Here is a 27,534-nt window from a genome sequence, read left to right on the forward strand (position 1 = left end):
GGAATGATTAATGGAGGAATTTTAAAAGCGAAGACTGGACTCCTTAGCCATCTTCGTGTTCATAGGAATGATTAACGTAGGAATTTTAAAAGTGAAGACTGGGCTCTTTAGCCATCTTCATGTTAAAAGGATGTAGTTGAGGACTTTTTCAAAGAAGATCGGTCTCGGTGGCCATCTTTGTACTTATAGGAAAGGATATTGTATTATGTTTTAAACATGAGGATTTTTAGCTGAGGACTAGATGTATTAATAGTCATCAATTGAATTGTTGATCCAAGACAAAATAGTTGGTTATGTCTGTGTGCATTTGTAGACAACCCAGCAGTGCACATCCTTTTTCTTGTTTTGCTTTTTTCACGTGCTACAATGCCTTGGACAAAGCATCATCATAACTTGGAATGTTTAAAGGCATTATAAAAATATCATAGAAGAATGAGTTTGTGAAATAACCGGTTATTTCAGTTCAGTTGAATAATAGTTGGGACATAATTAGTTGAGTGCAAGCTTTGAGGCTGATTCAACTCACTCGACATTAGTTGAGTGCGAAGTTTGTGAGGCTGCTTCAGCCCTCAAACCGGATGCTTGTAGACCACCTTCAATAGCTTGAACACGACGTCATCAAAAATATTGTTACAGTCAGTTCATCAAAATGAAGTTGTCGGTCGACAAGCTCAAAACAGGAGTCAGCCGAAAATGCAAGCCTGAAACTTTTTATTGGGCTCCAGCTATTCAACTGATGCACGTTTGCAAAACAAATGTTAAAAAAAAAAGGATGAAAATAGAAGCCATCAGATGTATATGATTGTGCAGGAACAGTTGGGATTTGTGTCGTTTGTATCACGCTCATCTCTCATCCACTGAGACATTGTGAAGCGATGTAACCAGTGATGTTTCGAAACATCTCTATTTAATTGTGATGAGGATATCTACAAACGTTTGTGTACAAATATGTGATAATTCGCAGATTTTTCATCTCTGCACTTAATGTGGTGATCAAAATGTATTTGCGATTCTCAGTGAAATCATTCTTTGAGTGCTTAAAAAAGAAATTCATAAGGATGTATAACTGTGTTAGACGTCTTCATTTATATTCCGATGGAAGGTTTGTAACAATAATTAAGTCACACTCAAGGAACATAAGAACCTGTCCATCAAAGGAAATATCGCCGCTCGTGATGCAACGCACACTAATCAACATTTGTACTTGCAGACCAACTAAATAGTTGCGGAGAAAACACATTTAATTGATGACTTTACTATGTTTAGCTTAGGACTTTTCAAAAGCGAAGACTGGACTCTTTAGCCATCTTCGTGTTCATAGGAAGGATTAATGGAGGACTTTTAAAATCGAAGACTGGACTCCTTAGCCATCTTCGTGTTTATAGGAATGATTAATGGAGGAATTTTAAAAGCGAAGACTGGACTCCTTAGCCATCTTCGTGTTCATAGGAATGATTAACGTAGGAATTTTAAAAGTGAAGACTGGGCTCTTTAGCCATCTTCATGTTAAAAGGATGTAGTTGAGGACTTTTTCAAAGAAGATCGGTCTCGGTGGCCATCTTTGTACTTATAGGAAAGGATATTGTATTATGTTTTAAACATGAGGATTTTTAGCTGAGGACTAGATGTATTAATAGTCATCAATTGAATTGTTGATCCAAGACAAAATAGTTGGTTATGTCTGTGTGCATTTGTAGACAACCCAGCAGTGCACATCCTTTTTCTTGTTTTGCTTTTTTCACGTGCTACAATGCCTTGGACAAAGCATCATCATAACTTGGAATGTTTAAAGGCATTATAAAAATATCATAGAAGAATGAGTTTGTGAAATAACCGGTTATTTCAGTTCAGTTGAATAATAGTTGGGACATAATTAGTTGAGTGCAAGCTTTGAGGCTGATTCAACTCACTCGACATTAGTTGAGTGCGAAGTTTGTGAGGCTGCTTCAGCCCTCAAACCGGATGCTTGTAGACCACCTTCAATAGCTTGAACACGACGTCATCAAAAATATTGTTACAGTCAGTTCATCAAAATGAAGTTGTCGGTCGACAAGCTCAAAACAGGAGTCAGCCGAAAATGCAAGCCTGAAACTTTTTATTGGGCTCCAGCTATTCAACTGATGCACGTTTGCAAAACAAATGTTAAAAAAAAAAGGATGAAAATAGAAGCCATCAGATGTATATGATTGTGCAGGAACAGTTGGGATTTGTGTCGTTTGTATCACGCTCATCTCTCATCCACTGAGACATTGTGAAGCGATGTAACCAGTGATGTTTTGAAACATCTCTATTTAATTGTGATGAGGATATCTACAAACGTTTGTGTACAAATGTGTGATAATTCACAGATTTTTCATCTCTGCACTTAATGTGGTGATCAAAATGTATTTGCGATTCCCAGTGAAATCATTCTTTGAGTGCTTAAAAAAGAAATTCATAAGGATGTATAACTGTGTTAGACGACTTCATTTATATTCCGATGGAAGGTTTGTAACAATAATTAAGTCACACTCAAGGAACATAAGAACCTGTCCATCAAAGGAAATATCGCCGCTCGTGATGCAACGCACACTAATCAACATTTGTACTTGCAGACCAACTAAATAGTTGCGGAGAAAACACATTTAATTGATGACTTTACTATGTTTAGCTTAGGACTTTTCAAAAGCGAAGACTGGACTCTTTAGCCATCTTCGTGTTCATAGGAAGGATTAATGGAGGACTTTTAAAATCGAAGACTGGACTCCTTAGCCATCTTCGTGTTTATAGGAATGATTAATGGAGGAATTTTAAAAGCGAAGACTGGACTCCTTAGCCATCTTCGTGTTCATAGGAATGATTAACGTAGGAATTTTAAAAGTGAAGACTGGGCTCTTTAGCCATCTTCATGTTAAAAGGATGTAGTTGAGGACTTTTTCAAAGAAGATCGGTCTCGGTGGCCATCTTTGTACTTATAGGAAAGGATATTGTATTATGTTTTAAACATGAGGATTTTTAGCTGAGGACTAGATGTATTAATAGTCATCAATTGAATTGTTGATCCAAGACAAAATAGTTGGTTATGTCTGTGTGCATTTGTAGACAACCCAGCAGTGCACATCCTTTTTCTTGTTTTGCTTTTTTCACGTGCTACAATGCCTTGGACAAAGCATCATCATAACTTGGAATGTTTAAAGGCATTATAAAAATATCATAGAAGAATGAGTTTGTGAAATAACCGGTTATTTCAGTTCAGTTGAATAATAGTTGGGACATAATTAGTTGAGTGCAAGCTTTGAGGCTGATTCAACTCACTCGACATTAGTTGAGTGCGAAGTTTGTGAGGCTGCTTCAGCCCTCAAACCGGATGCTTGTAGACCACCTTCAATAGCTTGAACACGACGTCATCAAAAATATTGTTACAGTCAGTTCATCAAAATGAAGTTGTCGGTCGACAAGCTCAAAACAGGAGTCAGCCGAAAATGCAAGCCTGAAACTTTTTATTGGGCTCCAGCTATTCAACTGATGCACGTTTGCAAAACAAATGTTAAAAAAAAAAGGATGAAAATAGAAGCCATCAGATGTATATGATTGTGCAGGAACAGTTGGGATTTGTGTCGTTTGTATCACGCTCATCTCTCATCCACTGAGACATTGTGAAGCGATGTAACCAGTGATGTTTCGAAACATCTCTATTTAATTGTGATGAGGATATCTACAAACGTTTGTGTACAAATATGTGATAATTCGCAGATTTTTCATCTCTGCACTTAATGTGGTGATCAAAATGTATTTGCGATTCTCAGTGAAATCATTCTTTGAGTGCTTAAAAAAGAAATTCATAAGGATGTATAACTGTGTTAGACGTCTTCATTTATATTCCGATGGAAGGTTTGTAACAATAATTAAGTCACACTCAAGGAACATAAGAACCTGTCCATCAAAGGAAATATCGCCGCTCGTGATGCAACGCACACTAATCAACATTTGTACTTGCAGACCAACTAAATAGTTGCGGAGAAAACACATTTAATTGATGACTTTACTATGTTTAGCTTAGGACTTTTCAAAAGCGAAGACTGGACTCTTTAGCCATCTTCGTGTTCATAGGAAGGATTAATGGAGGACTTTTAAAATCGAAGACTGGACTCCTTAGCCATCTTCGTGTTTATAGGAATGATTAATGGAGGAATTTTAAAAGCGAAGACTGGACTCCTTAGCCATCTTCGTGTTCATAGGAATGATTAACGTAGGAATTTTAAAAGTGAAGACTGGGCTCTTTAGCCATCTTCATGTTAAAAGGATGTAGTTGAGGACTTTTTCAAAGAAGATCGGTCTCGGTGGCCATCTTTGTACTTATAGGAAAGGATATTGTATTATGTTTTAAACATGAGGATTTTTAGCTGAGGACTAGATGTATTAATAGTCATCAATTGAATTGTTGATCCAAGACAAAATAGTTGGTTATGTCTGTGTGCATTTGTAGACAACCCAGCAGTGCACATCCTTTTTCTTGTTTTGCTTTTTTCACGTGCTACAATGCCTTGGACAAAGCATCATCATAACTTGGAATGTTTAAAGGCATTATAAAAATATCATAGAAGAATGAGTTTGTGAAATAACCGGTTATTTCAGTTCAGTTGAATAATAGTTGGGACATAATTAGTTGAGTGCAAGCTTTGAGGCTGATTCAACTCACTCGACATTAGTTGAGTGCGAAGTTTGTGAGGCTGCTTCAGCCCTCAAACCGGATGCTTGTAGACCACCTTCAATAGCTTGAACACGACGTCATCAAAAATATTGTTACAGTCAGTTCATCAAAATGAAGTTGTCGGTCGACAAGCTCAAAACAGGAGTCAGCCGAAAATGCAAGCCTGAAACTTTTTATTGGGCTCCAGCTATTCAACTGATGCACGTTTGCAAAACAAATGTTAAAAAAAAAAGGATGAAAATAGAAGCCATCAGATGTATATGATTGTGCAGGAACAGTTGGGATTTGTGTCGTTTGTATCACGCTCATCTCTCATCCACTGAGACATTGTGAAGCGATGTAACCAGTGATGTTTCGAAACATCTCTATTTAATTGTGATGAGGATATCTACAAACGTTTGTGTACAAATATGTGATAATTCGCAGATTTTTCATCTCTGCACTTAATGTGGTGATCAAAATGTATTTGCGATTCTCAGTGAAATCATTCTTTGAGTGCTTAAAAAAGAAATTCATAAGGATGTATAACTGTGTTAGACGTCTTCATTTATATTCCGATGGAAGGTTTGTAACAATAATTAAGTCACACTCAAGGAACATAAGAACCTGTCCATCAAAGGAAATATCGCCGCTCGTGATGCAACGCACACTAATCAACATTTGTACTTGCAGACCAACTAAATAGTTGCGGAGAAAACACATTTAATTGATGTCTTTACTATGTTTAGCTTAGGACTTTTCAAAAGCGAAGACTGGACTCTTTAGCCATCTTCGTGTTCATAGGAAGGATTAATGGAGGACTTTTAAAATCGAAGACTGGACTCCTTAGCCATCTTCGTGTTTATAGGAATGATTAATGGAGGAATTTTAAAAGCGAAGACTGGACTCTTTAGCCATCTTCGTGTTCATAGGAAGGATTAATGGAGGGCTTTTAAAATCGAAGACTGGACTCCTTAGCCATCTTCGTGTTTATAGGAATGATTAATGGAGGAATTTTAAAAGCGAAGACTGGACTCCTTAGCCATCTTCGTGTTCATAGGAATGATTAACGTAGGAATTTTAAAAGTGAAGACTGGGCTCTTTAGCCATCTTCATGTTAAAAGGATGTAGTTGAGGACTTTTTCAAAGAAGATCGGTCTCGGTGGCCATCTTTGTACTTATAGGAAAGGATATTGTATTATGTTTTAAACATGAGGATTTTTAGCTGAGGACTAGATGTATTAATAGTCATCAATTGAATTGTTGATCCAAGACAAAATAGTTGGTTATGTCTGTGTGCATTTGTAGACAACCCAGCAGTGCACATCCTTTTTCTTGTTTTGCTTTTTTCACGTGCTACAATGCCTTGGACAAAGCATCATCATAACTTGGAATGTTTAAAGGCATTATAAAAATATCATAGAAGAATGAGTTTGTGAAATAACCGGTTATTTCAGTTCAGTTGAATAATAGTTGGGACATAATTAGTTGAGTGCAAGCTTTGAGGCTGATTCAACTCACTCGACATTAGTTGAGTGCGAAGTTTGTGAGGCTGCTTCAGCCCTCAAACCGGATGCTTGTAGACCACCTTCAATAGCTTGAACACGACGTCATCAAAAATATTGTTACAGTCAGTTCATCAAAATGAAGTTGTCGGTCGACAAGCTCAAAACAGGAGTCAGCCGAAAATGCAAGCCTGAAACTTTTTATTGGGCTCCAGCTATTCAACTGATGCACGTTTGCAAAACAAATGTTAAAAAAAAAAGGATGAAAATAGAAGCCATCAGATGTATATGATTGTGCAGGAACAGTTGGGATTTGTGTCGTTTGTATCACGCTCATCTCTCATCCACTGAGACATTGTGAAGCGATGTAACCAGTGATGTTTCGAAACATCTCTATTTAATTGTGATGAGGATATCTACAAACGTTTGTGTACAAATATGTGATAATTCGCAGATTTTTCATCTCTGCACTTAATGTGGTGATCAAAATGTATTTGCGATTCTCAGTGAAATCATTCTTTGAGTGCTTAAAAAAGAAATTCATAAGGATGTATAACTGTGTTAGACGTCTTCATTTATATTCCGATGGAAGGTTTGTAACAATAATTAAGTCACACTCAAGGAACATAAGAACCTGTCCATCAAAGGAAATATCGCCGCTCGTGATGCAACGCACACTAATCAACATTTGTACTTGCAGACCAACTAAATAGTTGCGGAGAAAACACATTTAATTGATGACTTTACTATGTTTAGCTTAGGACTTTTCAAAAGCGAAGACTGGACTCTTTAGCCATCTTCGTGTTCATAGGAAGGATTAATGGAGGACTTTTAAAATCGAAGACTGGACTCCTTAGCCATCTTCGTGTTTATAGGAATGATTAATGGAGGAATTTTAAAAGCGAAGACTGGACTCCTTAGCCATCTTCGTGTTCATAGGAATGATTAACGTAGGAATTTTAAAAGTGAAGACTGGGCTCTTTAGCCATCTTCATGTTAAAAGGATGTAGTTGAGGACTTTTTCAAAGAAGATCGGTCTCGGTGGCCATCTTTGTACTTATAGGAAAGGATATTGTATTATGTTTTAAACATGAGGATTTTTAGCTGAGGACTAGATGTATTAATAGTCATCAATTGAATTGTTGATCCAAGACAAAATAGTTGGTTATGTCTGTGTGCATTTGTAGACAACCCAGCAGTGCACATCCTTTTTCTTGTTTTGCTTTTTTCACGTGCTACAATGCCTTGGACAAAGCATCATCATAACTTGGAATGTTTAAAGGCATTATAAAAATATCATAGAAGAATGAGTTTGTGAAATAACCGGTTATTTCAGTTCAGTTGAATAATAGTTGGGACATAATTAGTTGAGTGCAAGCTTTGAGGCTGATTCAACTCACTCGACATTAGTTGAGTGCGAAGTTTGTGAGGCTGCTTCAGCCCTCAAACCGGATGCTTGTAGACCACCTTCAATAGCTTGAACACGACGTCATCAAAAATATTGTTACAGTCAGTTCATCAAAATGAAGTTGTCGGTCGACAAGCTCAAAACAGGAGTCAGCCGAAAATGCAAGCCTGAAACTTTTTATTGGGCTCCAGCTATTCAACTGATGCACGTTTGCAAAACAAATGTTAAAAAAAAAAGGATGAAAATAGAAGCCATCAGATGTATATGATTGTGCAGGAACAGTTGGGATTTGTGTCGTTTGTATCACGCTCATCTCTCATCCACTGAGACATTGTGAAGCGATGTAACCAGTGATGTTTCGAAACATCTCTATTTAATTGTGATGAGGATATCTACAAACGTTTGTGTACAAATATGTGATAATTCGCAGATTTTTCATCTCTGCACTTAATGTGGTGATCAAAATGTATTTGCGATTCTCAGTGAAATCATTCTTTGAGTGCTTAAAAAAGAAATTCATAAGGATGTATAACTGTGTTAGACGTCTTCATTTATATTCCGATGGAAGGTTTGTAACAATAATTAAGTCACACTCAAGGAACATAAGAACCTGTCCATCAAAGGAAATATCGCCGCTCGTGATGCAACGCACACTAATCAACATTTGTACTTGCAGACCAACTAAATAGTTGCGGAGAAAACACATTTAATTGATGTCTTTACTATGTTTAGCTTAGGACTTTTCAAAAGCGAAGACTGGACTCTTTAGCCATCTTCGTGTTCATAGGAAGGATTAATGGAGGACTTTTAAAATCGAAGACTGGACTCCTTAGCCATCTTCGTGTTTATAGGAATGATTAATGGAGGAATTTTAAAAGCGAAGACTGGACTCTTTAGCCATCTTCGTGTTCATAGGAAGGATTAATGGAGGACTTTTAAAATCGAAGACTGGACTCCTTAGCCATCTTCGTGTTTATAGGAATGATTAATGGAGGAATTTTAAAAGCGAAGACTGGACTCCTTAGCCATCTTCGTGTTCATAGGAATGATTAACGTAGGAATTTTAAAAGTGAAGACTGGGCTCTTTAGCCATCTTCATGTTAAAAGGATGTAGTTGAGGACTTTTTCAAAGAAGATCGGTCTCGGTGGCCATCTTTGTACTTATAGGAAAGGATATTGTATTATGTTTTAAACATGAGGATTTTTAGCTAAGGACTAGATGTATTAATAGTCATCAATTGAATTGTTGATCCAAGACAAAATAGTTGGTTATGTCTGTGTGCATTTGTAGACAACCCAGCAGTGCACATCCTTTTTCTTGTTTTGCTTTTTTCACGTGCTACAATGCCTTGGACAAAGCATCATCATAACTTGGAATGTTTAAAGGCATTATAAAAATATCATAGAAGAATGAGTTTGTGAAATAACCGGTTATTTCAGTTCAGTTGAATAATAGTTGGGACATAATTAGTTGAGTGCAAGCTTTGAGGCTGATTCAACTCACTCGACATTAGTTGAGTGCGAAGTTTGTGAGGCTGCTTCAGCCCTCAAACCGGATGCTTGTAGACCACCTTCAATAGCTTGAACACGACGTCATCAAAAATATTGTTACAGTCAGTTCATCAAAATGAAGTTGTCGGTCGACAAGCTCAAAACAGGAGTCAGCCGAAAATGCAAGCCTGAAACTTTTTATTGGGCTCCAGCTATTCAACTGATGCACGTTTGCAAAACAAATGTTAAAAAAAAAAGGATGAAAATAGAAGCCATCAGATGTATATGATTGTGCAGGAACAGTTGGGATTTGTGTCGTTTGTATCACGCTCATCTCTCATCCACTGAGACATTGTGAAGCGATGTAACCAGTGATGTTTCGAAACATCTCTATTTAATTGTGATGAGGATATCTACAAACGTTTGTGTACAAATATGTGATAATTCGCAGATTTTTCATCTCTGCACTTAATGTGGTGATCAAAATGTATTTGCGATTCTCAGTGAAATCATTCTTTGAGTGCTTAAAAAAGAAATTCATAAGGATGTATAACTGTGTTAGACGTCTTCATTTATATTCCGATGGAAGGTTTGTAACAATAATTAAGTCACACTCAAGGAACATAAGAACCTGTCCATCAAAGGAAATATCGCCGCTCGTGATGCAACGCACACTAATCAACATTTGTACTTGCAGACCAACTAAATAGTTGCGGAGAAAACACATTTAATTGATGACTTTACTATGTTTAGCTTAGGACTTTTCAAAAGCGAAGACTGGACTCTTTAGCCATCTTCGTGTTCATAGGAAGGATTAATGGAGGACTTTTAAAATCGAAGACTGGACTCCTTAGCCATCTTCGTGTTTATAGGAATGATTAATGGAGGAATTTTAAAAGCGAAGACTGGACTCCTTAGCCATCTTCGTGTTCATAGGAATGATTAACGTAGGAATTTTAAAAGTGAAGACTGGGCTCTTTAGCCATCTTCATGTTAAAAGGATGTAGTTGAGGACTTTTTCAAAGAAGATCGGTCTCGGTGGCCATCTTTGTACTTATAGGAAAGGATATTGTATTATGTTTTAAACATGAGGATTTTTAGCTGAGGACTAGATGTATTAATAGTCATCAATTGAATTGTTGATCCAAGACAAAATAGTTGGTTATGTCTGTGTGCATTTGTAGACAACCCAGCAGTGCACATCCTTTTTCTTGTTTTGCTTTTTTCACGTGCTACAATGCCTTGGACAAAGCATCATCATAACTTGGAATGTTTAAAGGCATTATAAAAATATCATAGAAGAATGAGTTTGTGAAATAACCGGTTATTTCAGTTCAGTTGAATAATAGTTGGGACATAATTAGTTGAGTGCAAGCTTTGAGGCTGATTCAACTCACTCGACATTAGTTGAGTGCAAAGTTTGTGAGGCTGCTTCAGCCCTCAAACCGGATGCTTGTAGACCACCTTCAATAGCTTGAACACGACGTCATCAAAAATATTGTTACAGTCAGTTCATCAAAATGAAGTTGTCGGTCGACAAGCTCAAAACAGGAGTCAGCCGAAAATGCAAGCCTGAAACTTTTTATTGGGCTCCAGCTATTCAACTGATGCACGTTTGCAAAACAAATGTTAAAAAAAAAAGGATGAAAATAGAAGCCATCAGATGTATATGATTGTGCAGGAACAGTTGGGATTTGTGTCGTTTGTATCACGCTCATCTCTCATCCACTGAGACATTGTGAAGCGATGTAACCAGTGATGTTTCGAAACATCTCTATTTAATTGTGATGAGGATATCTACAAACGTTTGTGTACAAATATGTGATAATTCGCAGATTTTTCATCTCTGCACTTAATGTGGTGATCAAAATGTATTTGCGATTCTCAGTGAAATCATTCTTTGAGTGCTTAAAAAAGAAATTCATAAGGATGTATAACTGTGTTAGACGTCTTCATTTATATTCCGATGGAAGGTTTGTAACAATAATTAAGTCACACTCAAGGAACATAAGAACCTGTCCATCAAAGGAAATATCGCCGCTCGTGATGCAACGCACACTAATCAACATTTGTACTTGCAGACCAACTAAATAGTTGCGGAGAAAACACATTTAATTGATGTCTTTACTATGTTTAGCTTAGGACTTTTCAAAAGCGAAGACTGGACTCTTTAGCCATCTTCGTGTTCATAGGAAGGATTAATGGAGGACTTTTAAAATCGAAGACTGGACTCCTTAGCCATCTTCGTGTTTATAGGAATGATTAATGGAGGAATTTTAAAAGCGAAGACTGGACTCTTTAGCCATCTTCGTGTTCATAGGAAGGATTAATGGAGGACTTTTAAAATCGAAGACTGGACTCCTTAGCCATCTTCGTGTTTATAGGAATGATTAATGGAGGAATTTTAAAAGCGAAGACTGGACTCCTTAGCCATCTTCGTGTTCATAGGAATGATTAACGTAGGAATTTTAAAAGTGAAGACTGGGCTCTTTAGCCATCTTCATGTTAAAAGGATGTAGTTGAGGACTTTTTCAAAGAAGATCGGTCTCGGTGGCCATCTTTGTACTTATAGGAAAGGATATTGTATTATGTTTTAAACATGAGGATTTTTAGCTAAGGACTAGATGTATTAATAGTCATCAATTGAATTGTTGATCCAAGACAAAATAGTTGGTTATGTCTGTGTGCATTTGTAGACAACCCAGCAGTGCACATCCTTTTTCTTGTTTTGCTTTTTTCACGTGCTACAATGCCTTGGACAAAGCATCATCATAACTTGGAATGTTTAAAGGCATTATAAAAATATCATAGAAGAATGAGTTTGTGAAATAACCGGTTATTTCAGTTCAGTTGAATAATAGTTGGGACATAATTAGTTGAGTGCAAGCTTTGAGGCTGATTCAACTCACTCGACATTAGTTGAGTGCGAAGTTTGTGAGGCTGCTTCAGCCCTCAAACCGGATGCTTGTAGACCACCTTCAATAGCTTGAACACGACGTCATCAAAAATATTGTTACAGTCAGTTCATCAAAATGAAGTTGTCGGTCGACAAGCTCAAAACAGGAGTCAGCCGAAAATGCAAGCCTGAAACTTTTTATTGGGCTCCAGCTATTCAACTGATGCACGTTTGCAAAACAAATGTTAAAAAAAAAAGGATGAAAATAGAAGCCATCAGATGTATATGATTGTGCAGGAACAGTTGGGATTTGTGTCGTTTGTATCACGCTCATCTCTCATCCACTGAGACATTGTGAAGCGATGTAACCAGTGATGTTTCGAAACATCTCTATTTAATTGTGATGAGGATATCTACAAACGTTTGTGTACAAATATGTGATAATTCGCAGATTTTTCATCTCTGCACTTAATGTGGTGATCAAAATGTATTTGCGATTCTCAGTGAAATCATTCTTTGAGTGCTTAAAAAAGAAATTCATAAGGATGTATAACTGTGTTAGACGTCTTCATTTATATTCCGATGGAAGGTTTGTAACAATAATTAAGTCACACTCAAGGAACATAAGAACCTGTCCATCAAAGGAAATATCGCCGCTCGTGATGCAACGCACACTAATCAACATTTGTACTTGCAGACCAACTAAATAGTTGCGGAGAAAACACATTTAATTGATGACTTTACTATGTTTAGCTTAGGACTTTTCAAAAGCGAAGACTGGACTCTTTAGCCATCTTCGTGTTCATAGGAAGGATTAATGGAGGACTTTTAAAATCGAAGACTGGACTCCTTAGCCATCTTCGTGTTTATAGGAATGATTAATGGAGGAATTTTAAAAGCGAAGACTGGACTCCTTAGCCATCTTCGTGTTCATAGGAATGATTAACGTAGGAATTTTAAAAGTGAAGACTGGGCTCTTTAGCCATCTTCATGTTAAAAGGATGTAGTTGAGGACTTTTTCAAAGAAGATCGGTCTCGGTGGCCATCTTTGTACTTATAGGAAAGGATATTGTATTATGTTTTAAACATGAGGATTTTTAGCTGAGGACTAGATGTATTAATAGTCATCAATTGAATTGTTGATCCAAGACAAAATAGTTGGTTATGTCTGTGTGCATTTGTAGACAACCCAGCAGTGCACATCCTTTTTCTTGTTTTGCTTTTTTCACGTGCTACAATGCCTTGGACAAAGCATCATCATAACTTGGAATGTTTAAAGGCATTATAAAAATATCATAGAAGAATGAGTTTGTGAAATAACCGGTTATTTCAGTTCAGTTGAATAATAGTTGGGACATAATTAGTTGAGTGCAAGCTTTGAGGCTGATTCAACTCACTCGACATTAGTTGAGTGCGAAGTTTGTGAGGCTGCTTCAGCCCTCAAACCGGATGCTTGTAGACCACCTTCAATAGCTTGAACACGACGTCATCAAAAATATTGTTACAGTCAGTTCATCAAAATGAAGTTGTCGGTCGACAAGCTCAAAACAGGAGTCAGCCGAAAATGCAAGCCTGAAACTTTTTATTGGGCTCCAGCTATTCAACTGATGCACGTTTGCAAAACAAATGTTAAAAAAAAAAGGATGAAAATAGAAGCCATCAGATGTATATGATTGTGCAGGAACAGTTGGGATTTGTGTCGTTTGTATCACGCTCATCTCTCATCCACTGAGACATTGTGAAGCGATGTAACCAGTGATGTTTCGAAACATCTCTATTTAATTGTGATGAGGATATCTACAAACGTTTGTGTACAAATATGTGATAATTCGCAGATTTTTCATCTCTGCACTTAATGTGGTGATCAAAATGTATTTGCGATTCTCAGTGAAATCATTCTTTGAGTGCTTAAAAAAGAAATTCATAAGGATGTATAACTGTGTTAGACGTCTTCATTTATATTCCGATGGAAGGTTTGTAACAATAATTAAGTCACACTCAAGGAACATAAGAACCTGTCCATCAAAGGAAATATCGCCGCTCGTGATGCAACGCACACTAATCAACATTTGTACTTGCAGACCAACTAAATAGTTGCGGAGAAAACACATTTAATTGATGTCTTTACTATGTTTAGCTTAGGACTTTTCAAAAGCGAAGACTGGACTCTTTAGCCATCTTCGTGTTCATAGGAAGGATTAATGGAGGACTTTTAAAATCGAAGACTGGACTCCTTAGCCATCTTCGTGTTTATAGGAATGATTAATGGAGGAATTTTAAAAGCGAAGACTGGACTCTTTAGCCATCTTCGTGTTCATAGGAAGGATTAATGGAGGGCTTTTAAAATCGAAGACTGGACTCCTTAGCCATCTTCGTGTTTATAGGAATGATTAATGGAGGAATTTTAAAAGCGAAGACTGGACTCCTTAGCCATCTTCGTGTTCATAGGAATGATTAACGTAGGAATTTTAAAAGTGAAGACTGGGCTCTTTAGCCATCTTCATGTTAAAAGGATGTAGTTGAGGACTTTTTCAAAGAAGATCGGTCTCGGTGGCCATCTTTGTACTTATAGGAAAGGATATTGTATTATGTTTTAAACATGAGGATTTTTAGCTGAGGACTAGATGTATTAATAGTCATCAATTGAATTGTTGATCCAAGACAAAATAGTTGGTTATGTCTGTGTGCATTTGTAGACAACCCAGCAGTGCACATCCTTTTTCTTGTTTTGCTTTTTTCACGTGCTACAATGCCTTGGACAAAGCATCATCATAACTTGGAATGTTTAAAGGCATTATAAAAATATCATAGAAGAATGAGTTTGTGAAATAACCGGTTATTTCAGTTCAGTTGAATAATAGTTGGGACATAATTAGTTGAGTGCAAGCTTTGAGGCTGATTCAACTCACTCGACATTAGTTGAGTGCGAAGTTTGTGAGGCTGCTTCAGCCCTCAAACCGGATGCTTGTAGACCACCTTCAATAGCTTGAACACGACGTCATCAAAAATATTGTTACAGTCAGTTCATCAAAATGAAGTTGTCGGTCGACAAGCTCAAAACAGGAGTCAGCCGAAAATGCAAGCCTGAAACTTTTTATTGGGCTCCAGCTATTCAACTGATGCACGTTTGCAAAACAAATGTTAAAAAAAAAAGGATGAAAATAGAAGCCATCAGATGTATATGATTGTGCAGGAACAGTTGGGATTTGTGTCGTTTGTATCACGCTCATCTCTCATCCACTGAGACATTGTGAAGCGATGTAACCAGTGATGTTTCGAAACATCTCTATTTAATTGTGATGAGGATATCTACAAACGTTTGTGTACAAATGTGTGATAATTCGCAGATTTTTCATCTCTGCACTTAATGTGGTGATCAAAATGTATTTGCGATTCCCAGTGAAATCATTCTTTGAGTGCTTAAAAAAGAAATTCATAAGGATGTATAACTGTGTTAGACGACTTCATTTATATTCCGATGGAAGGTTTGTAACAATAATTAAGTCACACTCAAGGAACATAAGAACCTGTCCATCAAAGGAAATATCGCCGCTCGTGATGCAACGCACACTAATCAACATTTGTACTTGCAGACCAACTAAATAGTTGCGGAGAAAACACATTTAATTGATGACTTTACTATGTTTAGCTTAGGACTTTTCAAAAGCGAAGACTGGACTCTTTAGCCATCTTCGTGTTCATAGGAAGGATTAATGGAGGACTTTTAAAATCGAAGACTGGACTCCTTAGCCATCTTCGTGTTTATAGGAATGATTAATGGAGGAATTTTAAAAGCGAAGACTGGACTCCTTAGCCATCTTCGTGTTCATAGGAATGATTAACGTAGGAATTTTAAAAGTGAAGACTGGGCTCTTTAGCCATCTTCATGTTAAAAGGATGTAGTTGAGGACTTTTTCAAAGAAGATCGGTCTCGGTGGCCATCTTTGTACTTATAGGAAAGGATATTGTATTATGTTTTAAACATGAGGATTTTTAGCTGAGGACTAGATGTATTAATAGTCATCAATTGAATTGTTGATCCAAGACAAAATAGTTGGTTATGTCTGTGTGCATTTGTAGACAACCCAGCAGTGCACATCCTTTTTCTTGTTTTGCTTTTTTCACGTGCTACAATGCCTTGGACAAAGCATCATCATAACTTGGAATGTTTAAAGGCATTATAAAAATATCATAGAAGAATGAGTTTGTGAAATAACCGGTTATTTCAGTTCAGTTGAATAATAGTTGGGACATAATTAGTTGAGTGCAAGCTTTGAGGCTGATTCAACTCACTCGACATTAGTTGAGTGCGAAGTTTGTGAGGCTGCTTCAGCCCTCAAACCGGATGCTTGTAGACCACCTTCAATAGCTTGAACACGACGTCATCAAAAATATTGTTACAGTCAGTTCATCAAAATGAAGTTGTCGGTCGACAAGCTCAAAACAGGAGTCAGCCGAAAATGCAAGCCTGAAACTTTTTATTGGGCTCCAGCTATTCAACTGATGCACGTTTGCAAAACAAATGTTAAAAAAAAAAGGATGAAAATAGAAGCCATCAGATGTATATGATTGTGCAGGAACAGTTGGGATTTGTGTCGTTTGTATCACGCTCATCTCTCATCCACTGAGACATTGTGAAGCGATGTAACCAGTGATGTTTCGAAACATCTCTATTTAATTGTGATGAGGATATCTACAAACGTTTGTGTACAAATATGTGATAATTCGCAGATTTTTCATCTCTGCACTTAATGTGGTGATCAAAATGTATTTGCGATTCTCAGTGAAATCATTCTTTGAGTGCTTAAAAAAGAAATTCATAAGGATGTATAACTGTGTTAGACGTCTTCATTTATATTCCGATGGAAGGTTTGTAACAATAATTAAGTCACACTCAAGGAACATAAGAACCTGTCCATCAAAGGAAATATCGCCGCTCGTGATGCAACGCACACTAATCAACATTTGTACTTGCAGACCAACTAAATAGTTGCGGAGAAAACACATTTAATTGATGACTTTACTATGTTTAGCTTAGGACTTTTCAAAAGCGAAGACTGGACTCTTTAGCCATCTTCGTGTTCATAGGAAGGATTAATGGAGGACTTTTAAAATCGAAGACTGGACTCCTTAGCCATCTTCGTGTTTATAGGAATGATTAATGGAGGAATTTTAAAAGCGAAGACTGGACTCCTTAGCCATCTTCGTGTTCATAGGAATGATTAACGTAGGAATTTTAAAAGTGAAGACTGGGCTCTTTAGCCATCTTCATGTTAAAAGGATGTAGTTGAGGACTTTTTCAAAGAAGATCGGTCTCGGTGGCCATCTTTGTACTTATAGGAAAGGATATTGTATTATGTTTTAAACATGAGGATTTTTAGCTGAGGACTAGATGTATTAATAGTCATCAATTGAATTGTTGATCCAAGACAAAATAGTTGGTTATGTCTGTGTGCATTTGTAGACAACCCAGCAGTGCACATCCTTTTTCTTGTTTTGCTTTTTTCACGTGCTACAATGCCTTGGACAAAGCATCATCATAACTTGGAATGTTTAAAGGCATTATAAAAATATCATAGAAGAATGAGTTTGTGAAATAACCGGTTATTTCAGTTCAGTTGAATAATAGTTGGGACATAATTAGTTGAGTGCAAGCTTTGAGGCTGATTCAACTCACTCGACATTAGTTGAGTGCGAAGTTTGTGAGGCTGCTTCAGCCCTCAAACCGGATGCTTGTAGACCACCTTCAATAGCTTGAACACGACGTCATCAAAAATATTGTTACAGTCAGTTCATCAAAATGAAGTTGTCGGTCGACAAGCTCAAAACAGGAGTCAGCCGAAAATGCAAGCCTGAAACTTTTTATTGCGCTCCAGCTATTCAACTGATGCACGTTTGCAAAACAAATGTTAAAAAAAAAAGGATGAAAATAGAAGCCATCAGATGTATATGATTGTGCAGGAACAGTTGGGATTTGTGTCGTTTGTATCACGCTCATCTCTCATCCACTGAGACATTGTGAAGCGATGTAACCAGTGATGTTTCGAAACATCTCTATTTAATTGTGATGAGGATATCTACAAACGTTTGTGTACAAATATGTGATAATTCGCAGATTTTTCATCTCTGCACTTAATGTGGTGATCAAAATGTATTTGCGATTCTCAGTGAAATCATTCTTTGAGTGCTTAAAAAAGAAATTCATAAGGATGTATAACTGTGTTAGACGTCTTCATTTATATTGCGATGGAAGGTTTGTAACAATAATTAAGTCACACTCAAGGAACATATGAACGTGTCCATCAAAGGAAATATCGCCGCTCGTGATGCACTTGCAATTAAGTAGTTGTGGAGAAACACATTTAATTGATAAATTTACTGTCATTAGCTTAGGACTTTTCCTTTGTGGGTGGTGAGGTTTTTCCTATCTGAGCTTGAGTTATTGCCATAAATGAGATAAGTGAAATTAATGTTTTAGTTTTTTTGTTACTATAAATAACTGACATTTTTCTGGATGTAAAGACATGCTCCAATGTGATTCCCTTTTTTGTAATTCATCTAATTTTCTTTGTAAAATTTCTGTATCTTGAGTTGTTTTTATTGTTTTATATATTATTCAATTGTCTGGAAACAATCTGACTTTTGTTCCTGAACTTATGCAATTTGGTAAATTATTTATGTACATTAAAAATAGTACTAAACCTAAGACTGAACCACATTTCCATCGACATGAATATTGATCATATAATTGACTTTTTTTTTTTTTATAATTATAAAGTTCCATTTCATATTTTTTTTTTATAATTATAAAGTTCCATTTCAGATCTTTAAATTTTTCCAGTAATCCAACCACACAAAAACTTAATCTTCTATCAGCCTTCTCATGTTGCAGTGTTAACTTTTTATGTTCCTTTGTCTTCTTCATTGCTTATCTGAATTAGCTCTTGCTACTTTAGAAGTAAAATAACTGTTTTCTCTTACTTTATTTACAAATTCAAATTCATTCTTTAATAACATATAGACTCCAATTAACTTTTAAAAAAATATTGTTAAAGGACTCTTTGGATTGCATCCAATTATCAATTCAAATGGAGAGTAGCCAGGAGTAGTTCTATCATCAATTCAGTAGTTATTATTGCCTTTGTAAGTGACCTCTAGCGTTCTCACCCTGAAGCCGCATGCAACCATGTGCTCTCTTCTGTGTCTTATAAATAGAGAGACTTCTTTTGGTCTGACAGTTATGCTGGGCAGGGCATGTATTCCATATGTGTGATGAACGTATGCCAAAAGCAGTCTTTTTTGGTGAGGTGAAAGATGAACATGGTAACAGTGAATATTTCCAATAATCAGGGGACAAACATTTTTCATCACCATAGCTGTGATTCTTTCTGTTATCCATGGGCAGTCAATAAATGCTATTGGACATGATATCTTGTTGTTTTGCCAGCATAATTTTCTTACTGTTACCCATCATATTTTCTTAGTTTTACCTGTCATATTTTCTTAGTTTTACCTGTCATATTTCCTTAGTTTTACATGTCATATTATCTTAGTTATACCTGTTATATTTTCTTAGTTATACCTGTCATAGTATCTTGTTTTAACATGTTTATCATTAGTGACTGTGGTATATTTCACTAGTACACCATTAACATATGCTGGAAAAAATTCCAGTTTTACTTCAATATTATATACTGTAGGTTGGAACTTCATTTGTATTAACATTATTGCTTTGTTACCTATTCTGATTTCCAATTCCATATCTATTTCTTGGTACATTATATTTTTGGAGAATTAGATTCTTGTCTTTAATGTTGATAATAAATTTCTCTTTGGTGATCTAGATTCCAATAATATTGCTTTTAACAGGATGCATTTCTTTCTTTGTTCTCTCTATTAATGAGTTAATAACACTCAAAGTCTTGCCTCTTAGTTTACATATGAATATATTAGAACAAGTATCTTCATTGTAATTGCAAGTTTTACAGATAGTCTGAAAATAACTTCGGTATTTCATCAGTTTCTTTAAGGTCTCTCATTTTTTGCCTATAAATATTCTCTTTATGTTCACGCTTGTTAGTTTTTTTGTCTCCCTTGTTTTGAATTGCAGCTTTTATTTTTCAGTTGTTTTTTTTTTTAAATTTCTGATTCTTTGTCTGGTTTTGCATCCTTTTAATTTTTTTCAGCATCTAGTTGCATTTCTCTCTTCTCTTTGTGCTTTGTAAATATTCTCTATATGTTCACGCTTGGTAGTTTCTGTTTTGTCTCCCTTGTTTGGAATTGCAGCTTTTATTTTTCAGTTGTTTTTTTTTTTAAATTTCTGATTCTTTGTCTGGTTTTGCTTCCTTTTAATTTCTTTCAGCATCTAGTTGCATTTCTCTCTTCTCTGTGCTTTGTAAATATTCTCTATATGTTCACGCTTGGTAGTTTCTGTTTTGTCTCCCTTGTTTGGAATTGCAGCTTTTATTTTTTTATTTTTTTTTTTTTTAAATTTCTGATTCTTTGTCTGGTTTTGCTTCCTTTTAATTTCTTACAGCATCTAGTTGCATTTCTCTCTTCTCTTTGTGCTTTGTAAATATTCTCTATATGTTCACGCTTGGTAGTTTCTGTTTAGTCTCCCTTGTTTGGAATTGCAGCTTTTATTTTTCATTTTTTTTTTTTTTTAAATTTCTGATTCTTTGTCTGGTTTTGCTTCCTTTTAATTTATTTCAGCATCTAGTTGCATTTCTCTCTTCTCTCTTCTCTTTGTGCTTTGTAAATATTCTCTATATGTTCACGCTTGGTAGTTTCTGTTTTGTCTCCCTTGTTTGGAATTGCAGCTTTTATTTTTCAGTTTTTTTTTTTTTTTTTAAATTTCTGATTCTTTGTCTGGTTTTGCTTCCTTTTAATTTCTTTCAGCATCTAGTTGCATTTCTCTCTTCTCTCTTCTCTTTGTGCTTTGTAAATATTCTCTATATGTTCACGCTTGGTAGTTTCTGTTTTGTCTCCCTTGTTTGGAATTGCAGCTTTTATTTTTCAGTTTTTTTTTTTTTTTTTAAATTTCTGATTCTTTGTCTGGTTTTGCTTCCTTTTAATTTCTTTCAGCATCTAGTTGCATTTCTCTCTTCTCTTTGTGCTTTGTAAATATTCTCTATATGTTCACGCTTGGTAGTTTCTGTTTTGTCTCCCTTGTTTGGAATTGCAGCTTTTATTTTTCAGTTTTTTTTTTTTTTTAAATTTCTGATTCTTTGTCTGGTTTTGCTTCCTTTTAATTTCTTTCAGCATCTAGTTGCATTTCTCTCTTCTCTTTGTGCTCTTGCCAACTCTTTCAATATCAACTTGATTTTCTTTCCTTTCCATTTATGTCAAAACATCTTTCTTTTCTTCATCTTTAAGACCAAACGATTCAGCAACTTTCTTTAGTTCAGTATATCCATCCATGTATCTATTAATACTTATCAAAAGTACAATGGCATTCTATACTTTTTTATAGATAATAATGATATCTAATATCTTTTATAGTTTACAATCACTTACAATATTATCAAGCCAATACTATTGTGATTAACATAACACACTAAATTGTCAACAATCTAATAATCAATGTCATAATCAATTATTATGTTTTTACAATATATTATTTGGTCATATAGAAAGAGAAAACAAAATTAATAAAATATTATAATGTAAAAAAAAAATGTAACAAAGTTTATACCAAAATGTTACAATTATATAAATGATGATATGATGATGACTCAGTGCACTGAAAACTTTGATTAAATTGAGGAGGATTCGAGCAACACATTGACCTCACTCTCTTACCCTAAAGCACATCCTGTTCCAAAAGCAAGATTTGGTCAATATATAAAAACAAACAAGCACAGCAGGAAAAAAAGACAGAAAATTTTCAAGAAATACTACATATACTTACAAATATAAATAAAAATGACTTAAAGACCCCAAGAAATTGTGCACAATATTAATACAATGTAAACATTAAAATAAACATTAGTCTAAACACAAAAATCTACTAGTGTTAAATCTGCGACCTCTAAAACCTTATGTTCTGATCATATATATATATTTTTTTACACATTGAAAAAAGACAAAATTTAACAAGGACACAATATCAGTGATACCAAATTTTGACAAGAACAATACTGTCAACAGCTTTCTAAATATAGAACATAAAAATTAAAAATGAAAATCAAAATTATCAGTAATATATTTCAATACTGATTATCTTCCTGTAATGTCATTGAATACTAGCACTGATATAGCTCATCACTTTGAAGAGTGCTTCTTAATCTTTTCACTGTCCAACTTCAATAGAATGTATATATAAATATATATACTTTTACTGCACAAAATTACTGACTATTACTTGAGATGTATAATATACATCAGCACAAAATTACTGCTTGTGTCCAAATTTACAATTACTGTCCAACTTCAATACAATTTTATATACTTGTACTGCACAAAATTACTATTATTTGATGAGATATAATATACACAAATGTAATGTCTGCCTGTGTCAAAATTTACAATTACAGTTCAACTTCAATGCAATATATATACTTGTACTGCACAAAATTACTGACTATTACTTGATGTGATATATAATATACATTGGCATAAAAATATTGTCTGCCTGTGTCAAAATTTACAATCACTGTCCAACTTCAATATACTATTTACTAATTAATTGTTGGTGCACCTGAAGTGTCTGGTCGATTTTTGGGGCACCTTTTTCATCCTTCAACTGTCTACGAGTGTTTACATACTATTTACTAATGAGATATATAATATACACAAATTTACTGTCTGCCTGTGTCAAAATTTACAATTACAGTTTAACTTCAATGCAATATATATACTTGTACTGCACAAAATTACTGACTATTACTTGATGAGATATATAATATACATTGGCATAAAAATATTGTCTGCCTGTGTCAAAATTTACACTGTCCAACTTCAATATACTATTTACTAATTAATTGTTGGTGCACCTGAAGTGTCTGGTCGATTTTTGGGGCACCTTTTTCATCCTTCAACTGTCTACGAGTGTTTACATACTATTTACTAATGAGATATAAAATATACACAAATTTACTGTCTGCCTGTGTCAAAATTTACAATTACTGTTCAACTTCAATGCAATATATATACTTGTACTGCACAAAATTACTGACTATTACTTGATGAGATATATAATATACATTGGCATAAAAATATTGTCTGCCTGTGTCAAAATTTACACTGTCCAACTTCAATATACTATTTACTAATTAATTGTTGGTGCACCTGAAGTGTCTGGTCGATTTTTGGGGCACCTTTTTCATCCTTCAACTGTCTACGAGTGTTTACATACTATTTACAAATGAGATATATAATATACACAAATTTACTGTCTATGGTGTCAAAATTTACAATTACTGTTCAACTTCAATGCAATATATATACTTGTACTGCACAAAATTACTGACTATTACTTGATGAGATATATAATATACATTGGCATAAAAATATTGTCTGCCTGTGTCAAAATTTACACTGTCCAACTTCAATATACTATTTACTAATTAATTGTTGGTGCACCTGAAGTGTCTGGTCGATTTTTGGGGCACCTTTTTCATCCTTCAACTGTCTACAAGTGTTTACATACTATTTACTAATGAGATATATAATATACACAAATTTACTGTCTGCCTGTGTCAAAATTTACAATTACAGTTCAACTTCAATGCAATATATATACTTGTACTGCACAAAATTACTGACTATTACTTGATGAGATATATAATATACATTGGCATAAAAATATTGTCTGCCTGTGTCAAAATTTACACTGTCCAACTTCAATATACTATTTACTAATTAATTGTTGGTGCACCTGAAGTGTCTGGTCGATTTTTGGGGCACCTTTTTCATCCTTCAACTGTCTACAAGTGTTTACATACTATTTACTAATGAGATATATAATATACACAAATTTACTGTCTGCCTGTGTCAAAATTTACAATTACAGTTTAACTTCAATGCAATATATATACTTGTACTGCACAAAATTACTATTACTTGATGAGATATATAATATACATTGGCATAAAAATATTGTCTGCCTTTGTCAAAATTTACACTGTCCAACTTCAATATACTATTTACTAATTAATTGTTGGTGCACCTGAAGTGTCTAGTCGATTTTTGGGGCACCTTTTTCATCCTTCAACTGTCTACGAGTGTTTGATTTGTGATAGGGCAAAGCAATTGTGAATATATAATATTAAAAATAGATTTTTATTAATTTATGTAAATGTTTACTATTTTCACCATCTGAGCTGTGAATGAATCTTGTTTTTAATGACCCAACTGTATAAAACTTAGCTCTTGAGCTATGAAGGGGGAATAACCCTTGAGAGATTATGGGCATGACATAGCCTTAATTGTGCTGATGTGCCAAAAACAAAAAATATCAATACCTTCCAACTGTTGGGCACCTATATGGTCATCAATTGTTGGAATACTTCATCCCTCATACCAACTGCTGGGCACCTCCAGTGTGTCCTGTCAGCTATTGGGGCACCACAAGTGTCCTAACAACTGTTTGGGCACCTCAAATATCCTTTTAACTGTTGTGGCACCTTAGGTATCGTATCTATTGTTGAAGCACTTCAAATGTCCTATCATTTGTTGGGGCATCTCATTTATCCTAACAACTGTTGGGCACTTCAATAATCTTATTTTTGGGCACTCCAAGTGTTCTATCAATTGTTTGGGCACTCCAAGTGTCCTATCAATTGTTAGGCACCTCATCGATCATACCAACTGTTGTCCACCTCAAGTTTGTCCAATCAGCTGTTGGGGCACCACAAGTGTTTCAACACTTTTTAGGCACCTCAAATGTCCTTATAACTGATGGGGCACCTCAATATCCTATCAATTGGTAGGGCACCTTAAGTATCCTATCAATTGGTAGAGCACCTCTAGTGTCCTATCAATTTGTAGGGCACCTCTTGTCCTATTGTTTGGTAGGGCACTTCAAGTATCCTATCAGTTGGTAAGGCACCTCATTTTTCCTACCAACTGTTAGATAACCACAAGTCTCCTATTAACTGTTGGGGTACCTAAAGTATCCTATCATGGGGCATCTCATTCATCCTAACAACTCAATGGTCTTATTGTTGGGGCACTCTAAGTGTCCTATCAATTGTTGGGCACCTCATCCATCATACCAACTGTTGTTCACCTCATGTTTGTCCTATCAGTTGTTGGGGCACCACAAGTGTCCTAACAACTGCTTGTCCTTTTAACTTATGTGGCACCTCAAGTGTCCTATTAACTGTTGGGGCACATCAAGTATTCATTCAACTCTCTCTCTCTATATATATATTATATTATGTTAGTTTTGATTACCATTATAAATAAATAAATATGATTATGGTTATTATATATTATATATAATCTGCAGTGTTTTTACAAATGTGTAGTCCTGCTTATTACTCCCAGAACCACTTTTTTTTTTCAGTTTCATTAGCAACATATGAATTTATATATTTGAAATGTTTAATCACACTTCTTTTTACTGAAGTTTAATTTTTTGTTAACAGATATCAAGCTACAAAATAAAATTCCAATTTTTTAGGCTCGCCTATATCTGCAATTTATATCTATATATTAAGTTTTGTTACCTTGAACTCTTTCAAGTTTTTGTTACACAACTTTATATTTCAGATTCTTTTTGTTCTTCCTTAGGTTCAAATGTATCAGTTGTTTTTGTTGACAGATATCAAGGTACAGAAATAAGAATCTAATTTAGAGTTTTTTAAAGCTTGATTAGTCATAATATTTGCACTATTATTTCCAATATGTGCCAGAGTGTCTGCTAAATGTAACTAGTATGATTAAAAACATGGTCATTGCAAAGTCTAACATATGGACAAGTAGGATGCTTGGGGCTTGATTCAGTGAAAGAATGTTGGACAAGCAGAAATGTTATGGAGTGTGTGTGTTTTTATGGTGACTGTGGTAAGAGGTAAGCGATTGGATGTGAATGATGCAAAAGTGGCATTGTCGTCACTGGGTCTTAGTTAGGGGAGACGACTCCAGAATGTAAGACTGAAAGGTTGTGTTATTGTAGTGAGTTAGATTGTAAGAAATTTTATTACTTAAGTCTCTACTACATTTATTTCATGTGATCACAAGTATTATAAATGTTATATTTAGTTTTGTTCACAAGGAAGTTGTTCAAGTTCTTATTAGCTAAGATATATTATGCCTTCAACAGTTTAGTTGCATACCAGCAGTTTGGTGCTACAAGTCAACAACAGTCAGACTAAATTAAATAAAGCCATGTCTATTTCTACATGATTTTGTTGCTACTAACCTGGTGTTACTAACAACTAACTCGAAAAGGGAGAGGGGAATTATCATCTTATTCATGTACTATTTACATTAGATTTTTACCAAATTATAAAATTTTTACTACCCTTACTATTTTAACTGTGAATAGACCTTGATTTTAATGATTTAACTGTATAGAATTTAGCCCCTGTTATGTAGAGAGAGAGAGTAGTCCTTAAGGGACTGCAGGCACGACATGGCCTAAATTGTGCAGATGTGCATAAAATCAAAGAAATAAAACATTAACAAAATGTGTATTATAATTGTCACTTTTCCTCTACTTAGAATTTTTTTCTCTCCTAGATTTTCATAATTTTTTGTTGAGGTCATTTCAGTTCTCAATTATTTTGTGCACCAAGTTACAAGAAAAAATTCAAGCAAGAGAGGTCACTACACTAAGACTTTGTCTTCTCATAAGAAAGGATGGCTGCCTGGTCATGTGATATGTGCACTGGACTGTGTATGGTCATCTTGATGCTCATATCTTGCCTGATGACATTTATTCTGCTGAACATTTGGTCAAGGAAGTAGATTCTCTTCAGTTCTCAAGAAACATTCAAAACATGTCAAACATTCGACAAGAATATCAAGTGCAATGTACATGTAAGTAATGTTGAAACATCTGATCTCATTTATGCATTCTTGAGGACAATCTGCAGCCACTAAACCAGTTACATCAGATCTGGATAAAGTGGTCGCTTCCTCTTCATTAAGGCTAGAACAGAAAGATTTTATAACTCTTTTACTCCACTTTCTGTCAGTGTGTTTCATGGTCATTAGTCACATCACAAAGAGGTCTAGTTTATTAACCAGTGGTTGTGTATGACTGTGTCTTTGTATGTTTTGTGTGTGAATGTTGTTCCTGTTTGTATCTATATTGTCGTTGCTATAGTGGTAATCCTCCGGGTAATCATAATCAAACTAAATTTTCATTTGTTTGGATCTTATCTGGTGGGAATTTTAAACTTAGTAATCTGCTCTTAGCTTACTTTTTGATTTTTAAGTACATTCTAAAAGAAATACAATAGATAAGGATAGAAAAAGAAAAGCAAACAATAAAGAGATTTGCTGAAACAATATAAAGTGAAATAAAAATATATATAAAAAAAAAGAATAAACCTGGAGATTTTGAAGGAAAGACTGCTGTTGCCAACTCAACAAAACCAATGAGTTTGTACTG

At 35.1% G+C, this 27,534-nt stretch overlaps 1 long non-coding RNA gene across 5 annotated transcripts in view; it reads left to right on the top strand.

Annotated features, from left to right (window-relative positions):
* The window catches only part of LOC129928646 (uncharacterized), a 66,272-nt gene that overhangs the window by 36,144 nt on the left and 2,594 nt on the right, over positions 1-27,534 (top strand). For all 5 annotated transcript variants that reach the window (XR_008780109.1, XR_008780110.1, XR_008780108.1 and 2 more), the window contains exon 6: positions 25,707-26,957. This is a non-coding gene — a long non-coding RNA (uncharacterized LOC129928646). The remainder of the gene's footprint in view (positions 1-25,706; positions 26,958-27,534) is intronic.

Source organism: Biomphalaria glabrata, chromosome 10 (genome assembly GCF_947242115.1).
Source record: "Biomphalaria glabrata chromosome 10, xgBioGlab47.1, whole genome shotgun sequence".
Classification (NCBI taxonomy): Eukaryota; Metazoa; Mollusca; class Gastropoda; family Planorbidae; genus Biomphalaria; species Biomphalaria glabrata.